Consider the following 16,266-nt stretch of genomic DNA (forward strand, 5'->3'; position numbering starts at 1 on the left):
CTGACTCGTAAAATATGAAAAGATTGCCGAGTTCTGGCCTTCCAGCTCGTTAAAGCGACAGGAAGTGCTATCCCTCCTCTAGATTTTAATCTTTTTGGACCTGAGGGATTATTGCACAAAAAGATCGAGCGCTTGTTTTGTTCGGCTCGTTAAAGCGATCGAAAATTCATCCCTTCTGTATTGTTTTATACTTTTTCAGACTTAAGGGATTAGAAGACGAAAAAGGAATTTTGGAGTTACCTTTACGTACCTTTTCAGACTCTCTAAAAATGAAAAGGACCGAGTTATCTTTGTCGTTAGACTCGTTAAAAAGATTAATAGCGACAAACTTGTCTTTAGACGAGAATGAGTTTCACTATCGCTAGGCCTTTCAGTGATCTGATTTGTGGCGAATGTGTTGACCCTCTTGGCATACTGCTCATGTGTAAGTAGCCTTCCTGCGCTGTTCAGTAAGCCACGGAGACCTCTGTTTTGCAATGCCACAAATTTGTCCATGAATCTATTGACCTCTGTCTGCATGTCCTGGGTCCTTCTTTCTAGTGTCTGCACCAGTTTTCTTAGTGTTAGGACCCTCTTTAATAACAAAATAGTCTCAGTCCTATTGGAGATTCCCATAGTTGCTAACTGAGCACTTGTTCTATTATTAAGCACATTGATCATCTTGTTGGCAACTTCAGGCATATTGCCTAGAGAGGCCCTTGATCTCTGGATTTCCCTTTGTGCTTTTGCAATGAGCTCCAACTGCTCATGAATTGTCTCAATATATTGCCATTGATCAGTGATGGATTGGCCAATATTGGCCCATAGCACTATCTTGAGCTCAGCCACTACTTTATCCAGTGTGAGCTCCTTCTCCATCTCCTTTATCCTTTCTTTGAGGGCTTTTATTTCCCTGCCCTTTTCTGCCACAGTCTGCTTGGATTTATCATATCTTTCATTTACCTTGGCTAGATTCTCCCTGGCCTCATTTAGTTCTGTCATTTGGGCTTCCAGGGCCTGAATCTCATTTCTCAGCTTTTGCATGTCCAGGCTTGGGGCCTGCTCTGTTGTTGGTGGTGGTGCTGAGGTAGAAGGTGCTGCCTGTTCTGTTTGTTGAGTGAGGGGAGCAGTAGTTGGAGGAGCTTCCTCAAGGTTAATTATTTCTGTAGGAGGCAGCCTCTGATTCTCCCAACTTTTCTTGTGTCTGGATCAGCTGTTTGTATAAAGACACCAGCAAAGCTGCCGCATCTTGATCATGTCTCAACTGTGCAACTTCTTCCGTTTGAGGGTGAATAGTTGCTGGGATTTTGATCTTTTTCCTCAATGCTGCCATGTTTGCATCCCTTAATTTCAATAATGCTTGTATGCCCTTGATGTCCTTGGGATCATGCCCAATCTCTATGATTATATCTTCTAAGGCCCTGATCCTGTTGTCCTTTGCTTGAGAGGATGCTCTTTCCAAATTCAGTTGGGCAGCTGTATTATTTAGGCTATTTTCTAGCCTGTAGTTATCCAATGTCTTGTCTGCCAAGGAGGCATACACCATCTCACCCGTTTGCTTATGCAATTCGATTTTGTCCATTGGGTGGATGTCCTTGGCAAGGACCTCAAGATTGGTCCTCAAGTAGTCTGAAGGGGACTGTGGTTGCAATGCAGTTGGCATGAAGTGACTCATGATCATTTTGCCTTCATTAACATCATATGCAGACATTAGTCTTTGCTGGTTGGTGGGAGCCATTTTCAACAAATGATTATATAGCTGTATTTTTATTGGCTCATTCCTCCTCTTTATGTCAATGAACTGCTGTTTGATGCTCAGTTCACCTTCTCTCTGCTGGCTTGAGGAGCTGACTTCTCCTCCCACTATCCTCTCTTGTTCCTGCTGGAAGGAACTTGCTGAGGCCTCCATGCTTGGTTGGCCCATGCCCAAAGATTGCCCCATAGGCATTTCCTCTTCTGAAAGGGGATTCATTCTGTGTCTTTTCTCCCCTTGAGTTGTTGTTGTTGTGAGGGGAGTCTCTCTGTCCCTCTTTCTACTTATATCCTCCTTTTGTGGGGTTTGGAGGATTGAGGCTTCAGCTGTTGTTTCCTGCCTAGGAGGCACAATTTGTGGTGGCTGCTGCTCAGTAAAAATTGGGGCCTCAGCTGCCTTTTCTTGCTGTAGTGGCCGCTCTTTCTCTTGCTGCCCCTCTTGTGGCTGTTGTACCTGTTGTTGTTGCTGATGTACCTCCTCATGAGGTGGCTGTTCTGGTTCCATTTCCTTTTCCTTGCCCTTGGTAGAGGTTTGCTCAGTAGCTCTGGCTACTTGCTGATTTGCTGTGGAGGAAGATGCAGCTGCTCCCACTTGAGTGCTTGGAAGAGTAAACACCTGTGAACAAAACTCTAGGTCAGCCACCTTTTTTAGATTTCTTAGTGCTCTTTGATTTAACTCTTCTTGTGTGATAGGCTCCTCTAAGGTTCCTCTCCTCCAGTTTGTTTGATTTGCATACTTTTCTATATGACGAATCCTTACGTGGTCATAACTGGCCAGCCTATATTTGACCCTTCTTAGTCTTATGAAGTGATTGGGGTCATAAGGTTTCCAAAGGAAACTGGTTTGCAAGCCAAGGGATTCTAACATTCTATCCGCCTCTTGCCAACCTTCCTCCCTTTTGTTGTAGATAAAGTGGCCTAATTGATTCCTGACCTTGAGTTGTGCTTTCTTGCCTCTGCCTGAAAAGTGTAGCACATCAGCATTCCCAAATTGCCTGAAGTATTCCAGGGCAAACAATCTCATGGGCACATATTTGGGCAATCTGTATGGGGGCAACTCACACCCATATATCCTTATAACTGTGTGGTTCTGGTAGAAGTACCAGTCCCCAATGCTGTAAGATTTAGACAACTGAAGTACCCTTTGCATCTCATCAGTTAGTCTTGGAGGAGGTGAACTCATCATCAGAGACATGGCTGGGTGGATGAAGAGATCTATGAACTCACAGTAAGTATATGGAGAGTCAGATTTGCAGTGGAAGGCAGAGGACCAATATACCACTGACCTTGGATTGCCTTGGGCATCCACTCTTTTCACAACAAAAGAAAACTTTTCATGTTGATAATATAGGATTAAGTGGTAGATGTAAGAGGTGTATCTGAACACCCTTTCTCTTGCCAAGTTCATCAACTGCTCATGTATCTTATCAGAGATGTAGGTGGCATAGTCATAACAGATTGGAGACTTGCCAGGAGCGAACATGAGCATGATCACCAACACGGTTTCATCAACAAATTCAATTGAATTATAGCCCAAAATGGGACTAATCATGTCTGCAAGATCTTTTCCCAATTGGTTGAGGTATACTTGGTTAATAGGAGGATACTTTACAAAGTCAGAGCCAATGTACAACTGATTGAGTTTGGTGACCTGAGCATCTGTCAATCTAGCTCCTTGATTTATCAAATCTATTAGTGATAAAGGAACTAATTTCTTCTCAGTCTTGAAGTTCAACATCTCTTTGATAGCTTCAGGGGTGATATAGAAAACAACTGAGCCTGAAGGGTCAAGCACAACCCTCTGAGTAGGGTCATAGCATTTGGCACATAGGTGGATTAAATCAGGAAACTGGTTGACCTGAGGGAGCTTGAAGATAGGGAGAAAAGAGTCCCATATGCCCAATACATCTGTTCCACTCTCATGTTTAGCCTTCAATTCATTTAGCAGGTGGATGTGGAACTTGGTCTTCATCAGCATTTCCTCTGATATTTGATAATCTAGGTCTGCTAGAGGTTGCCATTCCAATTCTCTCTGAGGGGCATTTAAAGGGGCAACATTCAAGGCTACAGGTGCTACTGGAGGATCCATGGTCACTTTTAGGATTTCTGTTGTTTATAAACTGGTGTTACTGTGCAGAGCAACACCAAAGAGTTTTTCTTTAAAAGAAAGGTGAATTACTGATGAACATAGAATAAATGGTTAATTACAGCAATTGAAATACTGCTCAAAGTATGGATAAGACAAATGCCTGGCTTTAAACTCTTTTTCACAGCAAATTGGCGCAGTTTAGGCTACCAGTCCACGATTGCGCGAACAGAATGTAAGTTTTATGAAAACTCTGGTAATATAAAGCTCAGCTGGTGAATTTCAACCTTACAGTGCAAATGGGGACTAGGCACAGGGGATTCGCCGGTGAATTATGTGTTTTTTCACTGTTTTAAGCTATTTTTAGCGATTCACAGACAAAACGAGGCGCATGAGGGATTTACAGGGATACATACCTGGCAACTGTTAACAATGGTCACGAATGCAGGTGGAAATGGCGCGCCAGCAGTCTCCAGGTCGAATTCAGCAGGTTGGCGTGAGTTTGGACGTGAAAAATATGCAGAGAAAACGACAGCCGTTTTTGCAAAAAGTGCAAAAAACGCGAAATGTTGGCCAAAATATGGATTTTTTTGGAACATTGGTGCTTTTTTTGGATGACATCAGCATGACGTCATCAGGTGGGTTCAAGGTCGGATGACGTCAACATGACGTCATCGGGTGACGTGGCGGCATAAGAGAGATCCACGGGGATGGTGAGGTGGCAGACAGGTGGAGCAAAGGCGGACGGGGGCGCCGACGCGGCGATGACGCTGGCGGTGACGCTGGCAGGCAGGTTCACCAAAACCGGAAGTGGTTAGCGGTTTCATATCGCACCGCCTTCCATACGGAAGCGGAATTGTCAGAGGGGCCTCCGATACGATATGGGGGTGATGCGTGGCAGAGGCCTGACGTCACCCTCTGACAAATTTCGGACGGTATCTTTCGGACGTCGGGGCTGGTCCGAAATGCACGAGGGTCGTCGGATGAAAAGGGCCCGATCCGACGGTCGACGGATCGTTGAGGTGGCCGGACGATACGGATGGGGGGTGGGATTAAAATAATATATCTTTTGAGATTTGCGCCCGGCGGGAACCTTAGGAATTTGGCGGTTTACATGGTTTTTTCAATGTTTTTTATTTATTTATAAAAATGCGGTTAGCGCTAAGACTTTGGATAAATGGAAAAAGTGGGTTTTTATATGTATTTTGCAAATGAAGCGGGTTAGGGGTAAAAAGGGGTTTATCCCAAGGTTTCTTAGCAAATGAAGGGTTTAATGGGTTAAATGACTTCTGAAGGGGAAAGAGGGGTAAGGCTTAGGGCTCTTAAACTGACCAGATGTCAATTTAATCCTTGATAGTGAACATATGGCTATAATGCTAAGGGGAGGGATATTTATACAATGCTTGGGGTTTATACACCATAGTGTTATAATAGTAGGGAAAGGGTAACATAGGGGATTTAGATAATAGAAGTTAGGGGTTAATATGGATGGAAAAGGTGAATGAGGAGTGAAATCACTAAGTTTATGTGAAGATAACCTAGTTTAGGGAGTAGATCAAAATAAAAAGATTTTTAGACAAGAAATGTGGCTTTCAAAGGAATAAGAACCAGCATAAAACCTCAAATTCTTTCATGAACACAACTGATGAAGGGATGTTAGTAATGAAGGTGAAAAGGGGGAAAAGGAAGTTAGTCATGCTTCTTTGTTTTGCTGCAACATGATGGAGAAGAAGACCTTCTCAATCCATTGATATTCCTTTGTGAATAGGTTAGCACACATTGAATTGTAAGGAATGACATTTCTGCAACCCCATCTGCCTACCCATCTACTTGCCTAGCATTTTTTGTTTCTTCATGGAGGGTGCACTTAGACTTGCAGACCCTTATGTGCCTTTTCTTTTTTCTTGGCTTTTTCTTTTGATTTTCTATCTGGAACTACCCTTATTACTTCCAAGGTCCCAGATTAAGCAGTTGGGAACCTTATTTCTCTACCTAAGCTACTGGTCTACCAAGATTAAACAATTTGGACAGACTTCTTTCTCTATTCTACAACAGAAAAATTGAAACATGGCATGATCTAGATTAGGCTTTTGGACCATCCATCAAAACTTAATCAACATGAAGCTATATACACACCTTGTCTCCTTTTGGAAATATGGGATCTTTGTATCACCAAAGCAGAGCATATTTGGAACTTTCTTTGCCAATCATGAAATATGAAACCTATTGGTATAGGTAGCTAACAGTGGCTCCACATGGGGATGGCTTTTCCATTTGAAAGGCCAAGAACAGCAGGTCAGAATGCCTGGGCCCTTGACTGCTTTTACTAAAACTTGAAGTATGCTGCTTTGACATGCCAAATTGTACTCTTCCCATCTTGGTAGATCTCTGAACTCATTTGCCTTTTGCTGATAACTAATGAAACTTGAGAAACTGCATTTTTACATTTTAACAGAAAGTAATATATACACCTGAATATGTACAAGGGAAACTCAGGCTGCACTTATGGATAGTAGTCAAAATAGTGCTTCAACATCCTGCCATTCACAGGACCTTCATCCAAATCAGTTTCATTAAGACTTTTAAGGAAATAAGTATTGTTTCCTTGTACTGCTTGAACAACAAATGGTCCTCTCCAAAGGGAATCAAATTTTCCATGTTTTCCCTTATCTTCTCTTCTTGAGTCCCACTTGAGGACTTTGTCTCCAACATTAAAATCTTCTGCCTTGGTCCTTCTGTCAAAGGCTTTCTTTAACTTTTCTTGTAAAACTTGAACTCTGCTGTAAACTTGGTCTCTAGTTTGCTGCAAACATATTATTTGATTTATCCTTCTTTGCATATCATTTGGCTCAACTTGACTCTCTTGAAGTAATTTCATGACAGGGATTCCCAGTGATGAAGGAAATTTGGCTTCTAATCCATAGACTAACTCATATGGGCTGACCCCAATTGATCTCTTGGTTGTTAGTCTATCTGCCCATAAGGCATTGACCAGCTTCTTATGCCAATTCTTCTTATTTTCTTCTAACACCTTCTTTATGATGTTCACAAGGCTTTTATTTGATGATTCAGCTAGGCCATTTCCTTGGGGATAGTATGCAGTAGAATGGCCCAAGGTAATGTGAAATTTGTGGCAGAAATTCACCATCTTCTTAGATCTGAAAGCAGCAACATTGTCCGTTATTATCTTATCAGGATAGCCAAATCTAGAAAGAATATAGGTCTCAAGGAACTGAATGATAGTGGAATCATTTGCTTGTCTGCATGGAACAACTTCAATCCATTTAGTAAAGTAGTCTGTAGCTGTTAGAATCCATCTATGTTGGCCTGAAGATGAGGGATGAATTTCCCCAATGAAATCCAAGCCCCATTGCTGAAAAGGTCTCTCTGTTGCAATAGGCCTCAAAGGAAGTGGTAGTAACTTTCTCTTTCCCTCAAACACTTGACATTTATGACAAGAGGTGGTGAATTTCTTGACATCAGAGAAAACAATGGGCCAATAATAACCAGCCCTCAAAATCTTATCCACAGTGGAATTCCAATACAAGTGTCCACCACAGTCACCTGCATGAAATTCTTTGGTAACATTGTTAGTCTCATTCTCAATCAAGCAGTTTAACAGTATACCCTCATGGTTTTTCCAAAGCAAATTGCCTTCCATGACACAAAATCTTGAAGCTTTCATTTTTAGGAACCTACACTTAGTTCTGGACAATCCTGGTGGAGCACATAGGTTTTGTAACACATAACATATATCAGAGTACCAAGGGGATTGTTCAAAGGCTACATTGATATTTGGAGTCGCCAGCTCCGGTTCATTGTCCAGTTGGTTTATGTCTAGGGCTTGGAAGTTTGCTTCTGTCATTACTCTGGCCAAACCTTGCCCTTTTATTAATTTTGTAGGTTTTATTTCAATATCAAATTCGAGGATGTTGGCAATCCATTTTCCTCTTCTACCTTCTAAGTTTTCTTGAGTGAGAATGTCTTTAACAATGGGACTTGGCACATAAGCTATAACATGGGAATAAAGGATGTAAATCCTAAAGTCTTTAATGGCCTTGACCAAAGCATAAGCTTGTTTCTCCATGATTTGATATTTCAGAGGTGCATCTCTAAGAGCTCTGCTAAAGAAAGCAATGGGTTTCTCATTTCCTTGGTCATATTTCTGTAATAAAACAACAGCAATGGTATGCAGGGAGGCAAATGAGAAAATGATAAATTCTCTGTCAAATTGAGGATTCGTTAAGACTGGGGTTTGGGTAAGGGCCAACTTTATACCTTCAAAGGCTTGATTTGCCTCAACTGTCCATTTCACTTTTGAATCCTTCTTTAGCATGTTATTTAGTAATCTGATCAATTCTGCTAAGTTTGGGATAAACCTTCTCAAGAAGTTGATCTTACCCAAGAAGGCTTGCAATTCTTTGATGTTTCTTGGGTGGGGCATTTGTAAGATAGCTTGTATCCTGTCTGGGTCAATTCTTATGCCATCCTTAGAAATGATATGTCCTAACAACTTACCTTCTTCCAAACCAAATAGAGACTTCTTGGGATTCAAGGAAATTCCATATTTCCTACATGTTAAGAAAACCTGTCTTAAGTGCTTCAAGTGTTCTTGGTCTGATTTTGAGAAAGGTGTGAGGTCATCTAAATAAATGACAAGAAAGTCATGAATCTCCTTGGCAAAAGCAATATCCATTGCTCTTTGAAATGTTGCCCCCGCATTTTTCAATCCAAAAGGCATTTTTACATATTTGAAAGTTCCCCATGGGGTTGTGAATGCAGTTTTGTCTTGATCATCAGGGTGCACTAGGATTTGATTAAAACCTGAGAATCCATCCAGTAATGAGATCCTTGATGCTCCTACCACTCTTTGGAGAATTTGATCCATCTTAGGTAAGGGATAGTTGTCTTTGAGGGACACTTGGTTTAGATTTCTAAGATCAACACAAAGTCTTATTTCACCATTTTTCTTTCTTGTGGGCACCAGATTTGAGATCCAATCAGAAAACCTGATTGGTGCTATGATACCAGCTTTAAACATTTTTTGTACCTCTTGCTCCATTGCTGGGAGAAGCATAGGATTTATTCTCCTCAATTTTTGCTTAAAGGGTTTTTGATTTGGCTTGAGAGGGATAGTGTGTTGAATCACAGAGGTGTCATAGGATTTTAAGTCCTCATAACTCCAAGCAAAGACATCTTGAAACTCTTTGAAGAGGTCAATGTACTTGGGCTTCTGATCAGGTGGTAGGGATGCAAACAATTTTATTATCTTGGGCTTTTCAATGGTTCCAATGTTGCATTCTTCAATGGCAGAGTTAAGGGGCTGCATTTTTGGTTTTCTTGGGACATCATTTGAATCAAAGATATCCTCTAGTGGAGTTAGGCCTGTTGGAAGAAAATTGTCTTTCAATTGTATTACTTCAGCCTCAGCATCAGCCACTTCTTCACAACTGATTTGTTGAATTTTTTGTATATTGTCTTTGTTGAAAATTGTTGGATGTAGGATTTGGTGAGCTGTCTTAGGTGATATTGGCTTGTTATTCTGTTTACTCTGTATTTGTGATTGACTTGCTCTTTCAAGTATTTGTGATTGACTTGCTCCTTCAAGTATTTGTGATTGACTTGCTCCCTCAATATCAATATTTAATCCTGCAAATTCTTGTTGCAGGGTCAGGAAATTATTTATTTGTGCATCATCTTCAAATACTTGCCAGTCCTTGACATTGTTTGGGACAGAAGGTCTGTGTTTTACCTCAGCTGTAAAGCAATGGTGGGGCTCAAAAGGTAACTTGCAGGTGCTTGCAAATGTGGCCAAGCTATGAGCATGCAGGTTATGGGTCCTGGGAATCTTGGTAATTTGAAATTCAGTGAAGGACTGTAGTAGTTCAGCAGCAGCAGACCTATAAGATCTCAGTCTTTTATCATTAGTAACAAAATTTCCCTTTACTTGTTGGATAATCAAGTCTGAATCTCCCATAATTGAAACTTTTATGGCTTGTAAGGATTTTACTAGCTTAAGGCCTAGCAAGAGAGCTTCATATTCTGCCATGTTGTTGGTGCATCTGAAGTTTAACCTATAGGCTCGGCCTTCTGCATGACTGTTTTGTTTATTATGTATCCAAACTCCAGCTCCTGCCCCTAATTTGTTGACTGACCCATCAAATTCAAAGAACCATAGGACTTGTTGTTCTGGGGGAGACTTAATAACTTCTTTGTGATCTGGGTTTGTGAGTTGAAGTTCTGGGTTTTCATTCATTTTGTCTTTTAGGACAGTCTCATCACTTGTTTGGATCAACTTTATTTCTAGGGCAACAGCTTGTTCATTAATGTCCTGATCCTGTTCAAGTGTTTTGGTTTCAACATCATTATTTGTAAGACCTGTATTGTCATTGAAAAGAATGTATGAGTCTATGTCAGAATGGACAACATATATGGGAAAATTTTGAGGTTTTTCTTCACTGCTGACCATGTATTTCATAAGTGACTCTCTATATAACCTCTTGGGTTGACCAAAGACTGAGATGGTTGCATATGACATGTCTAATTGTAGGGAACCTTGGAGTTTAGCCCCCCATGACCTTGATAACAACATCCCATATTTGGGTGGGATATCAACAACCACAACATCCATGAGGATTGTTTTATTGGGATATTGAACTCGGGACACACATAGATCTTTTATCAAACCTAAACACTTAACTTGGCTGGAGTCAAATGAGAATAAGTCCTTGTATGGTCTTGTAATATCTAGATTCAATCTTTCCATGACTGATTTAGGCATCAAGTTGTGAGAGGCACCTGAGTCAAACATTGCATTGTGTAGTATCTTATCATGAACATGCAGGCTGACATAGAAAGGTAGGATACCTGCAACAGCTGTCTTTCCATCAACCTCTGGACCGAAAAGAAGTTCAGGGGTGTCATCCAACACATTGACATTATCTTTATTACGAGTAATTTGAAGGGACTTCTTGATTTGTTGTCTATAAATGTCATGCTTGGCTAGTTCTGAAAGAGGAATAACTACTTTTAGTTTGCCAATTTCAGCTTCTAAGTCAAAGGGTTTTTCAGATTGGATTTTGGGGTTGTGGATGATAGTCTTTTCCTTGTTCACTAAGTCTTCTTCTTGGTTCTTATCTCGGTCTTGCGGCTTGTCCTTCTTACTCACCTCTTGAGGAGTGTTACTTGGATTGGGCTGCAAGGGTGATGAATCTACTGGTTGCTGTTTTGAGGGAGATGTTTCAGTTATTTCTTCAACTGTTACCTCATCTGTACTTGGACAAGTTTTGTCACTTGTTTCTGTGATAATAGCTTTCTTAGGCTGTGTAGTGTCCTTTGTCTTGTCAGGCTGTGTCACATTTATAGTTCTGCTTCTTAGCTTGTATTGTTTATGAACTTCATAGACAGCTGTGTCATATCCTTGTTTAAAGTCAAATGACTCACCTGACCTGGTTTGGAATTGCTGAATGCCATCATCTTTATGATCCTCTTGACTCAAGAAAACTTGCTGCTCATCATTTAGGCCCATTAGGTTAATGTGGGTGTCATCTGTTTGCTCATTGGAAGTGGATGCCTCAGTATAGTTTTCCTGGAAAGGAGGCCTTATGTCTGGATCATAACCGGTTTTGCCAGTGTTTGGGTTTTGATTTCTCCTAAAATTTGGATTCATGATAGGGTTATTTTTTGGTGCTTCCCATGATGACTTTCTCTCAACTGATTCTACTCTATCACCCAATCTCTTCATACCAGTAAGTATTGCATCTAGTTTTTGATCAAAGGCTGAGGGTTCTTCTTTGAAGGTGGTTCTCTTTTCCAATCTTGCCTTGTTTCTTTTGGCAATTAGGTTAGCCTCTACTGTGACAACAACCTTTGGGCCTCTTCAAGGGTTTCAGGTGCCCTTTCTTTTAATTGATATGCCATATCAGGGTCAAAACCATCAGGAAATTTGTACAAGGCTAAATCAGGGGGGGTCTTAAATTCTGTGGTATTGCGTTATATACATTATTGAATCTTGCACAATACTCCAAAACAGTCTCTTGAGGACCTCGTTTGATTGTGTCATATTCACCAAGTATGTGCAGGGGATCTTTCTTCTTCTCCCATCTATTAGTAAAGGCTTGATAAAGGTCATCAGGTGTTGTGATGGTATTTGCAGCCAATGATCTAAACCAAGTTCTTACATCCCCTGTGAGGCTCTGAACAAAGATTCTCATTCTCACACTGTCATCATCTATTTCATAGTTCTCAAAGTGGTCTTGCATCCTTCTGGCATGCTGAATTGCTGTGAAAGGGCCAGTGGAGTCAAAATATGAGATCTTGGATTGATAGTCCTGAGGTAGAGCTGGAGCATTGGCAGGTAACTGCAGGGGTGCATATCTATTAGCCATATTTGCAGGATTTATAGGGTTGACAGGGATAACTGGGATAACATGAATGACTGGTACAACAGGGGTAGTGGGAAAGGTGGAAACTAGAGTGTTGGTCACGAGAATATGTGCAGTGGATGGAGGTGTGAAAGGAGGGCTTTGAGATGTGGATGGTGAACTGGGGGAATCAAGGGTAGACCGAAATAGAACCTTAATTGGAGTTGGAACACGGTTTGGATGAGCTGTCTCAGGACTTGAATCAACAAGAGTTTCCTGTCCCTGCTGCTTCCTAATGATCTTAGGGATTGTATTAGGATTTTCAAAAACAGCTGGTGGATTTGGGTCAGGATTTGACCTTGTATATCGTGGATTCTTCTTGGGAGCCAGCTTCTGAATTTCTTTTTGGTATTTTTAGGATATTTTAGGACTGTTTTAAGGGACTGCTCAAGCTTTTAGAACCACTGTCTATGGACAGACAACAGTTGAAAAATAATATGCTTTGTCCCCAGTGGAGTCGCCAATTATGTTATCTCCCAGGTTGTTCCCTTTGACTCCCAAGGGAATACGACCGGGGTAACCACTAACCAATCTTTGGATTACAGCTTCTAGCCAAACTGTAATCAGAGAGGGCTCTCTCTTTATGATTTGTCTCTGTTTTGATAGTATTTTAGGCTAGCTATAATGTTCAGGGTTTTGTTTTATGTTTTGGTTGAGGGATGTCTTCTGCATCTAATGTGTAAGTTTTCAGGCAGTATTAGTCCATTGGGCAATGGAGTCTGTGGCTACAGGTTGTCTGAAATATTGAGTTGAGTTACTGAAACTACAGGGCCATTTAAATATCTCATGGAACAAATCTGAATTTGTGATTATGAGGTGTGTTCAGCCAGTGAAAGGCAATTAAGAATTTTCCACTAAGCTGGGTGTGAGAAAGAGAGGTGTTGCACAGGAGCAAACTTGAATTCCTGAAACAACAATCACTGTGAAAGATATAGTGTAGAGGTGCAACAATTAAGAATTACACCTTTATAACTGTAACTGAAGAAAACATTTATAATAGCATAGATTGAGTCCAGGGTAATCTGTGATTAAATCCTAGAACTATTATTTTTCCTTGCCACTAACTGTAAAACACAGAATATGAATGAGATATGAGAAGATGACAAAATGCATAATGAAGAGTTTAAAGAGGACTTATTGTGCCATGAAACACGCAGGAATCCTGTAACATTCAGCAAAACACCACAACGACTCAGATAACGCAGAGCTTTGGAAATTCCATCAGCTTTTTTATTAATAGTCTGAAATTTACAGCATAACAAACTCTTGAAGAGAGATCAACAAAAACCCCTGCAAGATTATGCGAGGGGGGAATATATACAATTGGTCATACAAAATATCTAGAGCCTTGAGTCATTTCTAGAAATGAATACGTTCACCCACTTTTCAAGATAGTAGATAAGAAAGTTATTACATCATTGAATACAAAATAAGTGCTCTTTATGTATGTCAGAAGATATTTTGACCTTTGGAGGCCACTGGGTCGGTCCAAACGTTCTGCTTTAACTCTGGAAAAATGTGCCTTTATGGCTGTCGTGCTGTAGTTTTTTGGCCCTGTCATCTGTAGCTGTCAATCTTGCTTTATTGGCCGATTAGTTCTGCTGAGTTGGCCCAGCCTTTTCCTTTTCATGCATGCTGATTTTATCAAATTTCCCTGTGCATGATCACCTGAATTTAAATGAAAATTTGATTTACAGGCTCTGGTTTATAATATCAACTGTATCATTTTGGTCCAGTATTCCTGTGTGGGCAATTGATGTCTCAGAATTGCCTCTAATGTCTCATCTGCCTCTGTGTATTTGTAGAAGTTGGGAGGCACTTCAAACAAATGTTTGATCTCATCCATGATAAAAAATAAGTTTTCTACCCTGTTGTAGAGACTTTGTCCTGTAGCTGGCCCTGTTTCCTCTGAGGTGCTGGGCCTTTCAGTGATCTGATTTGTGGCGAATGTGTTGACCCTCTTGGCATACTGCTCATGTGTAAGTAGCCTTCCTGCGCTGTTCAGTAAGCTAGGGAGACCTCTGTTTTGCAATGCCACAAATTTGTCCATGAATCTATTGACCTCTGTCTGCATGTCCTGGGTCCTTCTTTCTAGTGTCTGCACCAGGTTTCTTAGTGTTAGGACCCTCTTTATTAACAAAATAGTCTCAGTCCTGTTGGAGATTCCCATAGTTGCTAACTGAGCACTTGTTCTATTATTAAGCACATTGATCATCCTGTTGGCAACTTCAGGCATATTGCCTAGAGAGGCCCTTGATCTCTGGATTTCCCTCTGTGCTTTTGCAATGAGCTCCAACTGCTCATGAATTGTCTCAATATATTGCCATTGATCAGTGTTGGATTGACCAATATTGGCCCATAGCACTGTCTTGAGCTCAGCCACTACTTTATCCAGTGTGAGCTCCTTCTCCAGCTCCTTTATCCTTTCTTTGAGGGCTTTTATTTCCCTGCCCTTTTCTGCCACAGTCTGCTTGGATTTATCATATCTTTCATTTACCTTGGCTAGATTCTCCCTGGCCTCATTTAGTTCTGTCATTTGGGCTTCCAGGGCCTGAATCTCATTTCTCAGCTTTTGCATGTCCAGGCTTGGGGCCTGCTCTGTTGTTGGTGGTGGTGCTGAGGTAGAAGGTGCTGCCTGTTCTGTTTGTTGAGTGAGGGGAGCAGTAGTTGGAGGAGCTTCCTCAAGGTTAATTATTTCTGGAGGAGGCTGAGATGTTTGACCTCCTTCCTTTTGCTGTAATGCTGCTTGCAATGCTGCCTGTGCAGCCTCTGATTCTCCCAACTTTTCTTGTGTCTGGTTCAGCTGTTTGTATAAAGACACCAGCAAAGCTGCCGCATCTTGATCATGTCTCAGCTGGGCAACTTCTTCCGTTTGAGGGTGAATAGTTGTTGGGATTTTGATCTTTTTCCTCAATGCTGCCATGTCTGCATCCCTTAATTTCAATAATGCTTGTATGTCCTTGATGTCCTTGGGATCATGCCCAATCTCTATGATTATATCTTCTAAGGCCCTGATCCTGTTGTCCTTTGCTTGAGAGGATGCTCTTTCCAACTCCAGTTGTGCAGCTGTATTATTTAGGCTATTTTCTAGCCTATAGTTATCCAATGTCTTGTCTACCAAGGAGGCATACACCATCTCACCCGTTTGCTTATGCAATTCGATTTTGTCCATTGGGTGGATGTCCTTGGCAAGGACCTCAAGATTGGTCCTCAAGTAGTCTGAAGGGGACTGTGGTTGCAATGCAGTTGGCATGAAGTGACTCATGATCATTTTGCCTTCATTAACATCATATGCAGACATTAGTCTTTGCTGGTTGGTGGGAGCCATTTTCAACAAATGATTATATAGCTATATTTTTATTGGCTCATTCCTCCTCTTTATGTCAATGAACTGCTGTTTGATGCTCAGTTCACCTTCTCTCTGCTGGCTTGAGGAGCTGACTTCTCCTCCCACTATCCTCTCTTGTTCATGCTGGAAGGAACTTGCTGAGGCCTCCATGCTTGGTTGGCCCATGCCCAAAGATTGCCCCATAGGCATTTCCTCTTCTGAAAGGGGATTCATTCTGTGTCTTTTCTCCCCTTGAGTTGTTGTTGTTGTGAGGGGAGTCTCTCTGTCCCTCTTTCTACTTATATCCTTGTTGGGCAATTTATTGGGTTTAAATTGCTGCATAAATTATCGACCAGGGAAACTCGTAAGCTTGTGATGATGCCAGCACAATATATGCAGGAGTAGGCAACTAACCTATGTCTAACTAAATTATTTAAGATTCAATACAATATGCAAGGGAAGAGGCTCCTCACTAAGGAGTTCCTGGTTGTCCTTCCCTACAGTATCATAGAGAAATCATTCATAAAACCAGAAACTTGAAATAAAGACAAGAGAATGAACTTAATTGTTGTTTAGATTCAAGTAGAGAGAGAGACTAACTTAGTCTCTTGATTGTCCTCTCATGTACTAGTCCAAACTAAACTAAGATTCATTCACAAGCATAAGAAATGAAATAACTTAAAACATAAACACAAAAG

The sequence above is a fragment of the Pinus tabuliformis genome, chromosome 6, assembly GCF_031772625.1.
Source record: "Pinus tabuliformis cultivar Carrire ecotype Pingquan chromosome 6, CPIR1, whole genome shotgun sequence".
Taxonomy (NCBI): domain Eukaryota; kingdom Viridiplantae; phylum Streptophyta; class Pinopsida; order Pinales; family Pinaceae; genus Pinus; species Pinus tabuliformis.